An 18511-nucleotide genomic window follows, 5' to 3' on the forward strand; every position below is an offset into this window, starting at 1 on the left:
TGTTCAATTTAAAAAAATTTAATGGATATTTTGCCAATTCTGGTCTGTGATTATACGAAAACAATTTTACAAAAAGCAGAAATGTCGAAATGCGACTAGAATTTCACCTTGCTTCTTATCATAACGTACACAAAATTAAAATAATCTGCAAATACTGAGTTTACTGTTAACAACAATAGTGGTGTCTTTAATGTTACGCTGTAATACTATTCTTTGTGGATTTTTTCCCAAGAACTTGAATAATGTATAAACATACACAAACAAAATTGATCAAACATTATCACTTTCTGCCACCTAAATGTACAAATATCGTTAGAATTGTCAAGTAATGCATTATTTGTAATGTTGTTATTGTTACAATTACTTAACTTGTAACAATAAAATAATCATTTTTAATGTTACAATCCTCTTTTTTATTTTTTATTTTTAAAAATATTTTTTTAGTATATTAATAAAGTAAATTTAATTATATATATATATATATATATATATATATATATATATATAAATAATCATTACTTTTTAATTTTTTCTATTTTTCTATAAAGTAAATAAGAATAATAAAGAATTTTTTATTATCGAAGTATTCAATTTTCATTATTTATTAAATATAATCCGCATTAAAATCACAAATTTAATCCATATTCAAAATACATATATATATGCTCTTGATATTTATTCGAGGAATGAATGGAAGAATCGGCTTTATGTAAAAGAGTTAATATTATTTAATATTATTTAATAAATTATTAAATAAATTATATTAATAATTTACACCGGAATATTGATTTAACATTTGTTAAGAATAAATATTAAATTTACTTTATCAGTTTCATTTTAATGTATCATTTTGGTAATAATGATTTGCGTAGGTGTATGTATTTGCGAAAGAATATATTAGCTTCATGCGAATTTAATCTAATATGTAACATCATCTTTTTATTTTCTGTCAAAATTCGTTCCGAGAGACTATTTTTCCTAAAGTACACATTTGAACGATATACAAGCGCGCCATCGTTTCGGCCAATCACGACGCTCCGTTCGTCGTACCACATAATTGGGGGGTGGGTGGAGGAGCTTCAGTTGCTCTAGGACGAAGCTGCGGGCGAGACACGGTTACGGTGACTCCGGAAAAAGTGCTCGTCCTTTCGCTCAGTCGCGCGATAAATCGTTCATATTTAATCGCGAGCGCGTTACGCAAGGTACGTGCAATACGATATCGTTGTCATTTTCGCGATGAACGTGTCAATTTCGCGTAAATATGGAACGATGGAAAATACCGACGCAAGCTTCCCCCTGCCCCCCTTCCACCGCTTTTTTCGACAACTGTTGCCGTGATTTCGCGAAAAGTACGCGTCTCTCTGTCTTCGATTGTATATCCTCGGATTCCTTGGTCACATTGTCTCTCGTTTCTCCACTGAAATTTGGTCTGAGAAAGCTCATTTTTCCAAAAATCGCCTCTTGGGCATTGGACGATGACTAGATTATTTCGCCAGCTAATATGGCGTCGCTTTCGTTATCGCGATCGCGCGCGCTGAATTATGGGTGGAGGTAGTACGCGGAAGGGTAAGAAGATGTCAGGTGTCGCAGGACAATGCCGCGGGTGTTAGGAGGTTAGATTATCGAGCGCTTGTCCTTCTATCTTCGATCGTGCGCGATGGATCCCATTCGAGACGGAAAATCTGTGTACGCGCATAGTGCTGTCGTTTCGTTTCCGCGAGTGTCATCGAGTAAATACGGGGCGAAGAAGAAAGAGCGGCATGATTATATCGAAGCTTCCATCTTTCTTCACGGTCGACGCGGTCACGCGAAAAGTGTTTTATTTTGTCTTCGATCGCGTATCCGACGACTTATCGTCGCGAGTGTTAGTATTAGTGCAATGGCCTGTATACATATAGTGCGAGGAATATGTGCAACAAGTGTGTGTGCGTGACGTTACTTCCGTTTATTTCCGCATTTATCGAAACGCGAATTCGGAACGAGAAAGAATTTTGATCGACGTATTCGTGAATATCGAGGTTTTTTGCTTCTATTTTTTATCGTAATTACGAAATTTTTAAACTTTACAATTATTCGAAACAATTATTGAAACTGTATTTATTCGCGAGTGAAATTGTTAAATTTCGTAAAGATATTACGCTCTTTTTACGCGAAATTATACGAACGTTTTCAATTGCCAGGATTATTTTTTGACGCGAAGTCTTTTTCGTGGAAGATGTCGAGATAAGGCTTTCCTGGAATCGTCTAGATTCGAGGCGATTCGTGACTCGTGTCGACATGCACGGTTCTAGTCTTTTGTCATAAATACGAATAGAAAACTCGTGTTGAACGATTTTAGATATAAAATACGTGGATATAAATGTGTGTCTATATATATATATATATAATGATATATAAAAACATTGAACCGTTCCAAATTCGTATGAGATGCGGAAATAAAAGTTATATCGCGAGTGATTATATTATCAACCCATTTCTGGATCCTGGAACCATTATGGATTACTCAAGAGAAACTATTTGGATTACTCAAGAGAAACTATTTGGATTACTCAAGAGATTCGCAGCAGCAATTTCCTGTTTTGATGCAGACGCAGATATCGGTAAGTCGTATAAAGTTTTGTATAATTCTGAAAGTGCGCACCAGATTAGTGACTGTTTTTTTGTATCATCGCAATGAAACTAATTAAATTGAACTACAAATCTTCGAGAATTAGTATAAATTGACAAAGAGATAATATTCGAAATTTATTATATAATTTTTTTATTTATGTAATTTTATATTTGATATATAATTAATACATATATAATTATTTTTTTAATAATGATCTCTTATAACAATTATTTATTAATCTCTTAATACATAATTTCTCTTTCGTATTATAATATAAATCTACATATATATTGAATATGTTATTATTTTATATTGAAAATTTTATATTAAAAAATTTATCACGAAATAGAAATTTTACATCATCAATTTTTCAAGTTGTATATTTATAGAAAATATTTGTAGAAATAAATTGCGATGTAATGCGAAACGAATAAATTTTTTATCGCCCCTCCGTATCAATCAATTTATTATTATTAATTTTTATTAGCATATTTGTATAGGTATGGTAAGTTCGCTTCTCATTTTGTGGAAACTTAGAAATAATTAAGAGTTTTGACTACGTGAAATTCATTTGAAAATGATCATAATAATGAAACTTGTCAATCTTAAAGATTTTTCAAATTTTTTTTTCCAGGTCATTTAGACTCGTTTATAGTTGTTTTTAGCAATCGCAATCGAAATTTATATTGAAGGAAAAAGCAGATTAAAAAATCTTAAAAATTGACAAGATTTATTTTTGATAATTTTTTTAAAAAGTTTTTTTAACAGCAATTTCTAAACCGTGCAATTACAAACGAAACGAAAATCACTATAAACAACTACAAACGATTCTAAAAAAAACTGTGCAAGCGGATTTAAGATATCTTAAAGTCAGGTGCTGGTCATATTTTTAATGTTTTTTATTTTTTAATTGATTACAAACGAAATGTTATCGTTTTCCGTATATTAAAAAATTAATATTCGGAAAGTCAGGTCTCAGGTCCAGATTCACACAGCTGAATGCGCGATATTTCCAAGTTTGTGTCATGCTTTAAGCGGAGATAGATCGATGTCGATCTTAAAGCGCAAAAGTAAAAAAATGATTAGTGCCCCACTTTAAGATATTTCAAATCCGCTTGCAGTCTTTTTTAGAATCGTTTGTAATTGTTTGTAGTGATTTTCGTTTCGTTTGTAGTTGCACGTTGCACGGTTTAAAAATTGCAGTAGTTTGCAAAAATGAACAATAATGAAATTTGTCAATTTTAAAGATTTTTCAAATTTTCTTTTTCTATGTCATTTAGACTCGTTTGTAGTTGTTTTTAACAATCGCAATCGAAATTTATATTGAAGGAAAAAGCAAATTAAAAAAATTTTTTAAATTGACAAGATTTTTACGTTTGATAATTTTTTTAAACAGTTACAATTTCTAAATTGTGCAACTACAAACGAAACAAAAATCATTATAAACAACTACAAACGATTCTAAAAAGACTGTGCAAGCAGATTTAAAATATCTTAAAATCGAATGCTGGTCATATTTTTAATGTTTTTTTATTTTTTAATTGACTACAAACGAAAAACTATCGTTTTCCGTATTAAAAAATTAATATTCGGAAAGTCAGGTCCAGATTCATACAGCTGAATGAGCGATATTTCTAAGTTCGTGTAGTGCTTTAAGCGGAGATAGATTGATGTCGATCTTAAAGTGCCCCACTTTAAGATATTTCAAATCCGCTTGCACAGTCTTTTTTAGAATTGTTTGTAATGGTTTATAGTGATTTTTGTTTTGTTTGTAATTGCACGGTTTAGAAATTGTAATAATTTGAAAAAATGAACAATAATGAAATTTGTAAATCTTAAAAGATTTTTCAAATTTTCTGTTCTTTTGAGGTGCATGATTTAAACTTTTTTGTAATTGTTTGTAGCAATCGCAATCGAAATTTAGATTGAAGGAAAAAGCAAGATAATATATAATTCTTTGTATTTTTTCGTTAAATTAAAATTTGTATAGATAAGTTTTGTAAAAAATTATAATAAGGCAAAGTTAGAATCAAAGAAATACAAATGTTTTATACTTAATATTTGATTATTAGATCGGAAGTTATTTATACATTAAAATGACAAGAGAAATATTTAATTATATACATGTAATAAAATATATTTACATTAAATATTTTTGCGATAATTTTGTAAATTTAAATAAATTTTATTAAATATAATTTACTTAAATGGTTTTTTTAAATTCTTTTCAGAAAAAAATCTTTTTCGAATATCGGAAGAGAACGTTGATTTATAGTTTAGAAGTGTTGATATAATGTGTCAATCAATGATGGTTAGCGTTACTAGACAATTCGCGGTTTCAACGTATACTTCGCGTTTCTATTCAACGAATAATTCTTGAACAAAATAACTGACGTTCGATCATCACTCCTGACCTTCGTAATCCGACACGTTCGAGACACCTGGCTCTTCAAGAACGTATAGTAGTAATTTGCGTTCGAATCAACTCAATCATTTGTCAATCGCGATGCTGTGCTAATCGACATACAGGGTGTTCTATACATCTTTGCAGTCAAATTTATTTCGATTAGTTAGAACAACTATAGCAATTTTATTTGACTTGTCACAAACTTTTAATTTCAAGTATTATAATTAATTTAAAGTATACATATGCGTAATTATTGTAAATTTTAATTTGTTATAGAATATAGAATGTTAATTTTTCATATCTAAATTTCCATTTCTATATAATGTAATTTTTTATAATTTGAAATAATTTACACAGAGATAAATTTAATATTTAGACATACATGCACACGTTATAGAATTAATTTATTTGATTATTACGGAGTTAGTATACATTTTTATTTTAGCTCTCATTGTCGATCTGTAAGTGTTGAATATCGATACTTTTTTTTTTTTAACATCCCCGCAGCTCGACGAGCCAACGTTCACATAATCGCGCGAAATTCGTGACGCTCGACCGCTCGGTGTGACCTTGACGGGATCCTCGCGATGCCAGGTCGTCAACCTTCGCATCCCACGCTCGCGTCCGCGCTAGAGAGTGAATCGTCTGGACCATCTATCAGTTCCCTCTTTCTCTCTCTTTCTCTCGTTATTCTCTCTCTCTCTCTCTCTCTCTCTCTCTCTTTCTCTCATTATCTCATCGTATCTTGATAAATGCAGAATATATTGTGGACAAGATGCGATGGATGCGATATCGAATTTTTTTCGAAGATTGCGATCGAGCACTTTTACGATATTCACAATCTTTGTAAATCTATCCGTTCAGCAAATCACAAAACACAAATTACAAAAATAATAGAGCCAATTGTCCGCTCGTTTGCCCTGTTGCATCAGATGATCGAATGCGATTACGCAACGTTCAATACTTTCGAGGAGTCAAGTCGCTGGGAGATCGCGGGAGAGCTAAATGCTTTCTCTCCTTTCCAACCACGAGATTATGACCTTGTCCCGGCTCTCTCAGAGCCACTCTCGATTTCTTCCGGACAGGCCGGCCAGCCGGCCGACACTGTCTACTGACTAATCTGGTGCGCCTTTCCTTTTCGCTTTATCACATTGCCTTTTCAAGAATATCTTGAACGCTATTTTATGAAAGATCTTTCATATTTTATTTCACGTTTGCAATTATATCATGAAAAATGTAATTGTGTATTCGATTGCAGTTAACATTGATATATTTGAAATACAAATATTAGTTTTTAATTAAAGAGATAAGATCGAAGTGTGTCGAGAAAATATGTTTGAAAATATCTAAAATTTAAAAATTATAAATATTATGTGTGTCTTATATTTTCCATTAAAGACATGAAGTTATTAATATTATACATTTATCTTGAAAATTTAATTCTTTATCTTTTCATAATTTTGTAAATGTTCTGATATCTTTATTGAATTAATGTATATCATATTATCAAACGTGAAATAAAATATATCTATTTTACTTACGATATGTATTTTACTTGATTCTTTATAACAATTATATATCGTTGTTACTTTAAAATGTATATTTAATTTGTATATCAATGCTAAAATTTATATAGGTATATGTATAAACATTATTCATATAACTAATATATTCGATTTATGATACGCTCAGAATCTTCAGGGTTTAATGCGAATATTGAATTAGAAATCTGCGGTTAATTTGCGGCTATTGAGCATTAGTATAGACTTTGTCTGTCGTGTTTTACCGTGAAACCAAAGATGGCTAATAGAATGGCAGGAATACCTACGAGCATTGTCAGCGCCTAACCGTACACTTTATTCGTTTTCGAAGAATTGTGCGCGTGGTCTCTTGCAGCCGATCTGCACTCGAGTTCGTGCACCATTCTGACAGTGCAACACAATGCGCAGTGTGCATATCCCTCAGGGATTCTCGTGACCGGTTTGCCGGAAAGAATTGCAAGTCTGTATATTTCCCTTATTACTTGTAGCACAGCGTGACCTTGCGATCTCGTAATATCAGGAATCGAACGCTAGCCAAGCGAAAAGCATTCGCGAGCTTCTCAATATGGATCTCTGCAGTAATTATACAGGATATTTCGAAAGAATTCCTTCTGTAATTTATTGACTTCAATTCTTTCGGTTAATAATTTTTAGGTTTCAAACTATTAAATATTAATTCTTTTCATAATTACCAAAATTCTTTTCATAATTATCAAAATCCTTATAATAAATGTTTTATCTATAGGAATTTTGAAAATTTAAATTCTAAAAATAAAATATTGCAAGAAATTCTTTCGACTTAAAAAAACCGAAATCGAAAACATTCTCACATTTTTTATTTCTAAAATTAAAATTTTTTGAAAAAGTGTTAGGGGTAATTTTTTTAGATTTCTAAATTGTGTTACAAGAAGAAATATATTATTAGAAAAGTATTAGGATCTAAATATGTTCTTATTTAAATAAAAAAGTTAATTTTTTATTTTAATAATTTGAAAAAGTCTAATTATCGTATTGCAAAATTGACACCTCATTTTCGGAGCTCTATAATTTAATCGAATTTTTTAAAAGGCATCTCTCAGAAATTCCAGCTCTTTGAAAAAAGGCAAAATTTTATTAATTATATTGAGTGCTAATTTTTCGCAGAAGTGTCTCTGAATTTTGTAGCGTTTGTACGTTAAATAGACTTCATATGTTTTTTTATCGATGTATAAGATTGCTGTGCGAGAGCTCTATCAGTTCGGGTTCTCCGAATGTGCTAGACTGATCATTTTCATGGTAGTGTTTTGTTTGCGATACTCATGTATACGTTGGGAGAGACCTCCTGCGACTTAGGGTTAAATGCGTCATTTAACCGTAAGTTTGCAGAATGATCCATCCCGCCGCGAGGATTAAGACGAATTTATGCAATTCATTTCTCATGGGAAAGCATTTTTGAAGAGCGAGTGTAATAGATTAACGATTATGTTTTTTTTCTGAGTTTAATTATCTAATGTTGTCTGACGCGATTTGATAGATATTCGTGGCTCACTAAAAAATTTAAGATACGCGAACTTAAATAATTTTCTTTTATTTAAAAATTAAATAAATTTTATAAAATGTTTGGAAGATTTTTTTACGTGATGAATTATATAGCAAATGATTCTCAACTGCAATAATATAAATTAACTATAAATAATTTATATCATAATTGTACATTTACATTAAATGTACAGTCGCGTATATGACAAAACTTAGAATACTTTATCATACTAGTTTGAATGATTATTCAAGATGAATATCATACTGCCACATTTTTTCATGGACGAAACTTTTTAAAATATTGTTTACTTATAATTTTTCTCTCGCGTCGGACGATTCTTCCGGTATGATATTGTTACAAGTGAACCGTGTAAATTCGCTTTTATACGTCTGATGCGTGATTGAGGTGTATCATTAGCGGACGGGCGGAGATGGTCTAACATTACCTCGCGTGGTTATAATACTGGAGGCAAGTTCGCGCCGGCGAAACCGGAAACGATTAGTCAGATTACGTGATGGGAGGCACCGTTGGCTCTGTATATATCGGACCCGCGATTAGCTTCTCGATCCGCGCTAAGTACGCGATCGCGTATACACACGTACCGGTCGTCTCGATCGGTCTTAGCACCGGTATAATCGCGCGCGGACGCGCATTTATACGGGGCACCGCTCGAGTCTGTGCACTCGAAGCAGCGGTGGTGGACTCGTTTGATCGCATTAAGTCGGCATTACCGCTGCTCATCTCGTATCAACGACTCAGAGAACGACTCACTGTGCGCCACACCGCGCCACGCCTGCCGATCGACCGATCCTGATTCTGTCGGATTACACGTGGCGCTACGCCAAGTCGTATACGTACGTTCCGGTGCCGTTGAACCTGAATAAATGAAACAAAGTTGATTCTCCGCGCATCTGCCGCGTGTCTCGAGGGCGATTTATTATATGTACGAAGCTGACGTTTTATTTTGGAAACTCATAAATAATACGAATTTTGACTATATTTTCAAGTTTTAGAATTCTTGGCCTGTATGAAGTTAGCCCCCCATTTTTCGAATTTTAAAATTTTAAAGGTTGTTCCAGGTTGTTCTAGACTTGTTCTAAATTGTTCCAAAAGATCAAATTTAAAAAATAAAAATTTTCGCGAAAAATGGAAAAAAATGATTTTTTGACCTGGCCCCCCATTTTTCGAAAATCGAACTTTTAAAGGTTGTTCCAGATTGTTCTAGTTGTTCTAAACATTGTTCCAAAGTGATAATTCCCTAAACAAAATATTTCACGAGATATAATAAAAAAATAGTTTCGTGCGCTAAAACAGTATTTTTACGTTTTCGGCTATAGTTATTATCTCTTAAACACCAAACTGTATATTTTAGCTAAAAACGAACAGAACAACCTGGAACAACTCTCAATTTTGCTAGAATATAATTTTAAAGAGTACTTTACTCTTGGAAATAAACATATTTTTGTTGTTTTTTCGTGTTTTTCGACCGATAACGACGTGACAGCGATCCCAAACTATAGAACAATTACGTACTGGCATAGAACAACTTGGAACAACTCTCAGTTTTGCTGGAACATTATTTTAAAGAGTACTTAACTCTTGGAAATAAACACATTTTTTTTGTTTTTTCATCTTTTTTGCTCGCTAAAGTCGCGATAGCGGTCCCAAACTAGAGAACAATTACGTACTGGCATAGAACAACTTGGAACAACTCTCAATTTTGCTAGAACATAATTTTAAAGAGTACTTTACTCTTGGAAATAAACACATTTTTTTTGTTTTTTCATCTTTTTTGCTCGCTAAAGTCGCGATAGCGGTCCCAAACTATAGAACAATTACGTACTGGCATAGAACAACTTGGAACAACTCTCAGTTTTGCTGGAACATTATTTTAAAGAGTACTTTACTCTTGGAAATAAACACATTTTTTTTGTTTTTTCATCTTTTTTGCTCGCTAAAGTCGCGATAGCGGTCCCAAACTATAGAACAATTACGTACTGGCATAGAACAACTTGGAACAACTCTCAATTTTGCTAGAACATAATTTTAAAGAGTACTTTACTCTTGGAAATAAACACATTTTTCTTGTTTTTTTGTGTTTTTCGACCGATAACGACGTGACAGCGATCCCAAACTATAGAACAATTACGTACTGGCATAGAACAACTTGGAACAACTCTCAGTTTTGCTAGAACATTATTTTAAAGAGTACTTTACTCTTGGAAATAAACACATTTTTCTTGTTTTTTTTGTGTTTTTCGACCGATAACGTCGCGACAGCGGTCCCAAACTATAGAACAATTACGTACTGGCATAGAACAACTTGGAACAACTCTCAGTTTTGCTAGAACATTATTTTAAAGGGTACTTTACTCTTAGAAATAAACACATTTTTTTTGTTTTTTCATCTTTTTTGCCCGCTAAAGTCGCGATAGCGGTCCCAAACTATAGAACAATTACGTACTGGCATAGAACAACTTGGAACAACTCTCAGTTTTGCTGGAACATTATTTTAAAGAGTACTTTACTCTTGGAAATAAACACATTTTTTTTGTTTTTTCATCTTTTTGCTCGCTAAAGTCGCGATAGCGGTCCCAAACTATAGAACAATTACGTACTGGCATAGAACAACTTGGAACAACTCTCAATTTTGCTAGAACATAATTTTAAAGAGTACTTTACTCTTGGAAATAAACACATTTTTCTTGTTTTTTTGTGTTTTTCGACCGATAACGACGTGACAGCGATCCCAAACTATAGAACAATTACGTACTGGCATAGAACAACTTGGAACAACTCTCAGTTTTGCTAGAACATTATTTTAAAGGGTACTTTACTCTTGGAAATAAACACATTTTTTTTGTTTTTTCATCTTTTTTGCACGCTAAAGTCGCGATAGCGGTCCCAAACTATAAAACAATTACGTATTGGCATAGAACAACTTGGAACAACTCTCAATTTTGCTAGAACATAATTTTAAAGAGTACTTTACTCTTGGAAATAAACACATTTTTCTTGTTTTTTTGTGTTTTTCGACCGATAACGTCGCGACAGCGGTCCCAAACTATAGAACAATTACGTACTGGCATAGAACAACTTGGAACAACTCTCAATTTTGCTAGAACATAATTTTAAAGAGTACTTTACTTTTGGAAATAAACATGTTCTAGTAAAATTGAGAGTTGTTCCAAGTTGTTCTATGCCAGTACGTAACTGTTCTATAGTTTACGATCGCTGTCGCGACTTTAGCGGGCGAAAAAGATGAAAAAACAAAAAAAAATGTGTTCATTTCCAAGAGTAAAGTACCCTTTAAAATGATGTTTTAGCAAAACTGAGAGTTGTTTCAAGTTGTTCTATGCCAGTACGTAATTATTCTATAGTTTGGGACCGCTGTCGCGACGTTATCGGTCGAAAAACACAAAAAAACAAGAAAAATGTGTTTATTTCCAAGAGTAAAGTACTCTTTAAAATTATGTTCTAGCAAAATTGAGAGTTGTTCCAAGTTGTTCTATGCCAGTACATAATTGTTCTATAGTTTGGGACCGCTATCGCGACTTTAGCGAGCAAAAAAGATGAAAAAACAAAAAAAATGTGTTTATTTCTAAGAGTAAAGTACCCTTTAAAATAATGTTCTAGCAAAACTGAGAGTTGTTCCAAGTTGTTCTACGCCAGTACGTAATTGTTCTATAGTTTGGGACCGCTGTCGCGACGTTATCGGTCGAAAAACACAAAAAAACAAGAAAAATGTGTTTATTTCCAAGAGTAAAGTACTCTTTAAAATAATGTTCCAGCAAAACTGAGAGTTGCTCCAAGTTGTTCTATGCCAGTACGTAATTGTTCTATAGTTTGGGACCGCTATCGCGACTTTAGCGGGCAAAAAAGATGAAAAAACAAAAAAAATGTGTTTATTTCTAAGAGTAAAGTACCCTTTAAAATAATGTTCTAGCAAAACTGAGAGTTGTTCCAAGTTGTTCTATGCCAGTACGTAATTGTTCTATAGTTTGGGACCGCTGTCGCGACGTTATCGGTCGAAAAACACAAAAAAACAAGAAAAATGTGTTTATTTCCAAGAGTAAAGTACTCTTTAAAATTATGTTCTAGCAAAATTGAGAGTTGTTCCAAGTTGTTCTATGCCAGTACGTAATTGTTCTATAGTTTGGGACCGCTATCGCGACTTTAGCGTGCAAAAAAGATGAAAAAACAAAAAAAATGTGTTTATTTCCAAGAGTAAAGTACCCTTTAAAATAATGTTCTAGCAAAACTGAGAGTTGTTCCAAGTTGTTCTATGCCAGTACGTAATTGTTCTATAGTTTGGGATCGCTGTCACGTCGTTATCGGTCGAAAAACACGAAAAAACAACAAAAATATGTTTATTTCCAAGAGTAAAGTACTCTTTAAAATTATATTCTAGCAAAATTGAGAGTTGTTCCAGGTTGTTCTGTTCGTTTTTAGCTAAAATATACAGTTTGGTGTTTAAGAGATAATAACTATAGCCGAAAACGTAAAAATACTGTTTTAGCGCACGAAACTATTTTTTTATTATATCTCGTGAAATATTTTGTTTAGGGAATTATCACTTTGGAACAATGTTTAGAACAACTAGAACAATCTGGAACAACCTTTAAAAGTTCGATTTTCGAAAAATGGGGGGCCAGGTCAAAAAATCGTTTTTTTTCCATTTTTCGCGAAAATTTTTATTTTTTAAATTTGATCTTTTGGAACAATTTAGAACAAGTCTAGAACAACCTGGAACAACCTTTAAAAGTTTAAAATTCGAAAAATGGGGGGCTAACTTCATACAGGCGAATTCTTGACAGTTTGAACAAATTTATTAATTAAAGCAATGAAAACTTCACGCAGAGTCTTACTTTATCCTACGGCATTTTCCTTATCAGGATTAAATGTATAGTTCTATACATAACTTTTAAGAAGACGTCTGCTTTTTAAAAACAAAAAATATTAATTAAATTGAAATAAAGACGACCGAATGTCTATATATATGTCATAATGCGAAATAATAAAATTATTTTAATATATATATTTTATTTGTTCACAGGTATTGCGCAATATACACGCGAAATACGCGTGCGATACACGCGTCGTGTCGGAAGTGCCGTGTAAAGTACCGCGCGTCGGGAATGCCATATAAAGTTTGGCGTATCGGGAGTGTCGTGTAAAGTGTTGGGCGATCGTAATTATTGATTCGTTATTTCGCGAGTGCTATAAAGGAGCAATCAGTCGATCTAGAGAGGAGGAGGAGGCCTGAGGGAGGAGGCATCGGGCGACAGCGGGGCAACTGTAAGGTATGCAAAACATTTATAACAGTCAATTTATTAATTTATTATTGGTAAACTTACATACACACATACATGTATATTGAATACTTTGAATATTTTATTTTCAGATCAACGTGTTGTATAGATACTAGAACTCCGCTATTGCAGTATCGGTGAGTGAGAAATTGTTTATTTTATCATATTTCTATAGCGACTGATTTATCGTGCGATTTTGAAAATACTACAATCGAAATCATTTTTCATTCGACGAATATATAGGAAATAATTAATATTATTAGATACACAATGCGATATAATAGTAAAATTAATAATTGTCGAATAAAAAAATAACATTTAACTTTTATTTAAAATTAATTTTAAATATATAACTATACAATTTCAAAAATAATTTTTTCTGATTAATTGTGAGGATAAAACTTCGTATGCGTATACATTTCTCAGCGTGAGCAATCATACTAAGTTAATGGCATTAATGGCTGCGTTTCATTTCGCTGTAGATCTTCTCGGCTAGCCGAGAAGAGTTAAAGATAGTAGCGATCTTGATCCTTCCTGATTGCACGCAACAGTACACGAAGTATAATGCTGTTGAACTTATACTGATAACATGTAACAACGTCGTTCGCTTCTCGCAGAGACTCGCGCTTCCTGAACTAATTGACAAACGATTCTGTGCGTAGCACTGTGAGGTTTTAATTATTCTTGATATCTCGAAGTAATTTATCGAACTACCTATGGAATTCGAAAGAAACGATTATCATTATCAATTATCATGAACGTGATTGCACACTGGAAAGTTTAAATTGAACTTTACTGATATTCAGTAATATAAAAATTCATAATATAGAAACCTTAAATTTTCATATAAAATGCAAAAATTATTTTATACATAATCGAATAACTATAAGCAAGAATCTTCTCAGGATGACGATAATCCCAAGAGAGATAGACAGTCCGCGGTTCTTGCCGTGGCGATAGAGCGATAAGGTTTTGTTTTATAGCGATTCATCGGAAATCTCGAGAATTATGATCGGCGAGAAACGGCGAAACTTACGTTCTCGATCGTATCCTTTTTACGACTGCAGTAACGCAGCCGTGTTTACGACTGATCTCTCTTTCTCCGGCGGGATCAACGTACCGCAGATTTGCAATGTAATCCCTCGCGATCTAACGACAATGTGCGCTCGGGACTTTTCGCGCGGGGTTAGGTCTCCCTCCACTGTCTCAGGGTATCCTTGTAATTAAGGCCGCCGCCGCGAGCGTTGCCGGTCACGTCGATGCGGAAAAGTGCGGACCGAAACGGATAATAATTGCCCAGGGCCGCCCCGATACGACATTATAAAGTCATCATGGTCGAAGGGGGCACGCGCGCTATTCTCAGCTCAGGCGACTTTTTCTGTGAGCGACGTCGATCCACGGAGATCTGGATCCTCGACGCGCCGCTCATCAATTATGAGTTACGATCGCGCCTCAAGGCTCAGCCGGCAATCTCGGCCTCGAATCGAACGTCCTCTGCGCGCGTCTCTCGCCGCGCCTTTTCCTCCGCTGCTGACGTTAACTATAAATTGCCTATCCTGCCTTTTGGCAAGCGAGTAGTAACAATATCCTCGAGTGTTTATTGTCTACCATAGACAGCGAGTCTTTTTTTCGGAGTAGTAAGACATGGATTGCAGATAGCTTCAAGTAACAGTCAATCATGGGCTAGCTCGCTAGCTTATAATAGCCTATCTTTTATGAGTTTTTAAAATAAATTGTAAATAAAATCGCAGCAGAACGCAGAATAATATACGCGTTTGAAAATAAAAGTAAAAAATATATTTCATTAATTTTATTATTACAATTATTTAAAAGTATTATAATAATTACAATAGATATATAGGTACGTTACACATAATGCAAGAAGATAAAATATTATTATTATATTAGAATCACTCATTCTATATTTTTTTATAATTTTTCATAATACTAGAAATATTAGAAAATTGCTAACGTTTCCCAGAAATAATTATGAATATGATAGAAATCTTTAATCTCTGGCAATTGATAAACGTTTTCATTTCCATACCCGTAGTTTTACTATCAGGAATCTCTAAGAGTAAAGTGGACACGCAAGTTAACTAACGGGAAGGATTCTCTTAGCGCTAGCGATACTATTCGCTACGGTTCGACACTTCGATGATATTACACACTGTATACAGGATCAGGGATACAACGAATGCACACGCGCATGCATAGCGCATCATTAGGGCGTTTCGCCGACGGCGGAGATGCGTCGTCACCGTGAATCTTATAGCCCGGCGCTGAGGAAAACGCGCGGAAAATGCGGAAAATTATATTCCCCATGACGCGTCCGCGTGTTTCTGCAAAACATATTTTTTGCAAACACACAACATAAACAGGTTACTTTATAAATAACACGCGGCAGTATGTAAAACGATACCATGAGCGAATTTATTCATTTCCAGGTACAATAATATTTCAACGAGCATCTGAACGAGATAATCAAATAAGTTAAACCTAGCCTCACAAGAAGCGAATCTAAATTTTAAATCCGAACACCTTATCATGCTTGTATCGTGAGAAATATTTTTGAATTTCGTCGAGGTGGTCCTTTCCACGAGATTTATATTAGTATTCACGTGAAGCAAACGTGTCGGCAGCACGTGTCTCTCTTAACGCCCACGTCGATCAATGCTAGAGGGGGAAAATGTTTAATCGCGAAAAAAGCTCTTACGTAACGTATCGATGCCAATAGACGTTTACGCCTCCGCCGTCCCAGAAAAGGGAATGGTTATAATAATAGCGAGACCTCGCGCTCATATTTCGCGACCTGACACCGCGTGTGCATCTTATGATGCACGTAATTGCACCGTGATTGCATCCTCATTTTCATGCACGTGTGTCGATCAAGATATAAGTACGGCTTGATATGCGCGTGCAGTATTATAAAAATTAAATTTCCATTCTGCTCATGTCAAAGTGAGATCTGATTATGAATGTCGTTAAAGATATAAATACAATACATGATATTAATTTCTCGATATATATTAGATGGTTAAATTCTATTAGTACTATAACGAAATACTTTATTACATCGTGTTTCTATTTCTTGAGAATAATAAATTATAATTTTTATATAGTTCTTGCATCTGTGAATTAGATAGTAGACAAAGTGAAAACACAGAGTATAGAGAGAATCGTTCAACACTTTAACTAAGGATTTATTCAGATTTATTACATATTATACTTTATTATAGATTCATAAGCTTCCACACGTGTGTTTATCTAAAAGGTTTTATATATTTAATCTGATTTAATTTCGAGATAAAATTCTGGTTATTAGGTATATACACGTAACCTCCGCTGAAGTTATTAGTAATTGATATTAAATGATGCGAATATATAATCAAAATTATATAGTATGCTGATATATTATAAGTTACATTCATAAAGAATGTAACTCACAGCGCATATCATTTTACGTGCTAATTTTCAATGTCAGTCTTCTAAGGTTTCTCTAGCACTATCGCTCTCTCACACTCTAGCACGAAACGAAACCGAAAGTAAAAGGCATTTGATACTGTTCAAAAAAAAGGGCCACGTGTTTGAGATTGATGTATAAGGTTGATGAGCACAATGGGTTTGAATAAATTATATTAACAGCAGGTGCAGCGGCAGTGCGTTTCTCTGTCTCTCTTTTTTCTTTGCTCCTCTTTCTCTCGTCGCGTCGAACTGCGCGAAACGTCACGAAGAAGAGAATCGGCGCGGTGCGCAGGGTTTTAACCGGCGATAAATAACGATAAATTCCTCCTACATATGCGCGAGAGAGTACGAGAGTCGTGAATACGCGCGATACCTCCTTCCTCTTCCTCCGGGAGATAATTTCAATGGTTCTCGCGCGCTGCGCGTACCATGCGTACGCACAAACGCGCTCGCGAAGCTGATGCATAAATACCTATAAATATGACACGGCGGGGCCCGCGGTGTATAACGTCGCATATTAAATTACATTCTTAAGCAGCCGCATCGGCCGGCAGAGGATATGGACAGTATGGCGCGCATCAAGTCAGCGGGACTGATTAAACGCAACCACGGAACGTGGTGCATCGTCACAATGAAACGGACGAAGAGAGGAAAGAAAAGAAAGAGAGAAGGAGAGACATGCTCGTTCCTTCCTGGGCATTCCCCGGAACGTGCAAGCTCGATTCAGACGGTAGAGTTGTCGAAGAGATATACGGAGAGAGAAGAGAGAAACGAAAACGAGATAGAAAAGGACAGGGGAGCGCAACGCGAGTAGGCATACACCACCGGAGGCTAGGGATGCTAATTATTCTGGTTCATGCGAGCAATTTGTCGAGTACCCGGGGAACGTATGTTTAATACCTGCGGGGCTCCCGGCTGCCCCGCGGGTATTTACATCTGCGGCGAATACCGCGGCTATATAACGCGGATACGTCGAGAATTATCCCGGGATTACAGCGTGTCTTCGTGAGCCAGCGAGAAAGAGCCGGGGCTAGCTCTTTCTCCGCTCCGTGGCGGAATCGCGAATGTGCGCGCTCGCGTACGTAAGGGTAGCAATCTCGGGACGATGTGCACGCGCGCGCATCGTGCACATCGCGCACGGGGTTAACAGGAACCGCGATTTTCCAAGCCGCGCTTCTTCTCTTTCTCCCTCCCCACTGTAAAATGTGTGTTATCACGCGCGCGCAGATCTGTAACATTTTTTTTCTCCGCTCTCTCGACAGGAATTATGCGCTAGTCATTTCACTGAAGCTTCTATCTGGAATATTAGCGCAGTTCGCGGAACATATATTTACGAGCGAATGCCCATGCGGGAACTGCGCTTCGATTGCAGAGGTAACATCAACTTCACGCTTGATAGCACTTTTTCCTCGAATAATTTTGATGGCACCCATATATGCACGCGGAAAAAGAATTAAATATTATATCAATGTAATCATATAACACTTTTTCTTTTGAATATCATTTTTTTTATCGTGTTATATGTTATATCTGCATTTTAATAAATTCACGCATGAATTAAAATAATTCAAGGAAAAGATGTAAAATACTTTACATTTAAATTCATTTTTTTCCAAAATAAATTTAAATTAAATAATTCGAACGTGTGTGAAACAA

General features: G+C 34.6%; 1 protein-coding gene and 1 long non-coding RNA gene across 6 annotated transcripts in view; one reads left to right on the forward strand and one right to left on the reverse strand.

Moving 5' to 3' along the window:
- The window catches only part of LOC114932124 (uncharacterized), a 50079-nt gene that overhangs the window by 15783 nt on the left and 15785 nt on the right, over positions 1-18511 (reverse strand). The gene's annotated exons all lie outside the window — the stretch shown is intronic.
- LOC146721794 (uncharacterized) lies at positions 2419-13539 on the forward strand. Its single transcript, XR_014925497.1, has 3 exons — positions 2419-2600; positions 13135-13381; positions 13483-13539. It is a non-coding gene; the product is annotated as an uncharacterized LOC146721794 (long non-coding RNA).

Source organism: Nylanderia fulva, unplaced genomic scaffold (assembly GCF_048542155.1).
Source record: "Nylanderia fulva isolate GAGA-0341 unplaced genomic scaffold, ASM4854215v1 Scaffold41, whole genome shotgun sequence".
Lineage (NCBI taxonomy): Eukaryota > Metazoa > Arthropoda > Insecta > Hymenoptera > Formicidae > Nylanderia > Nylanderia fulva.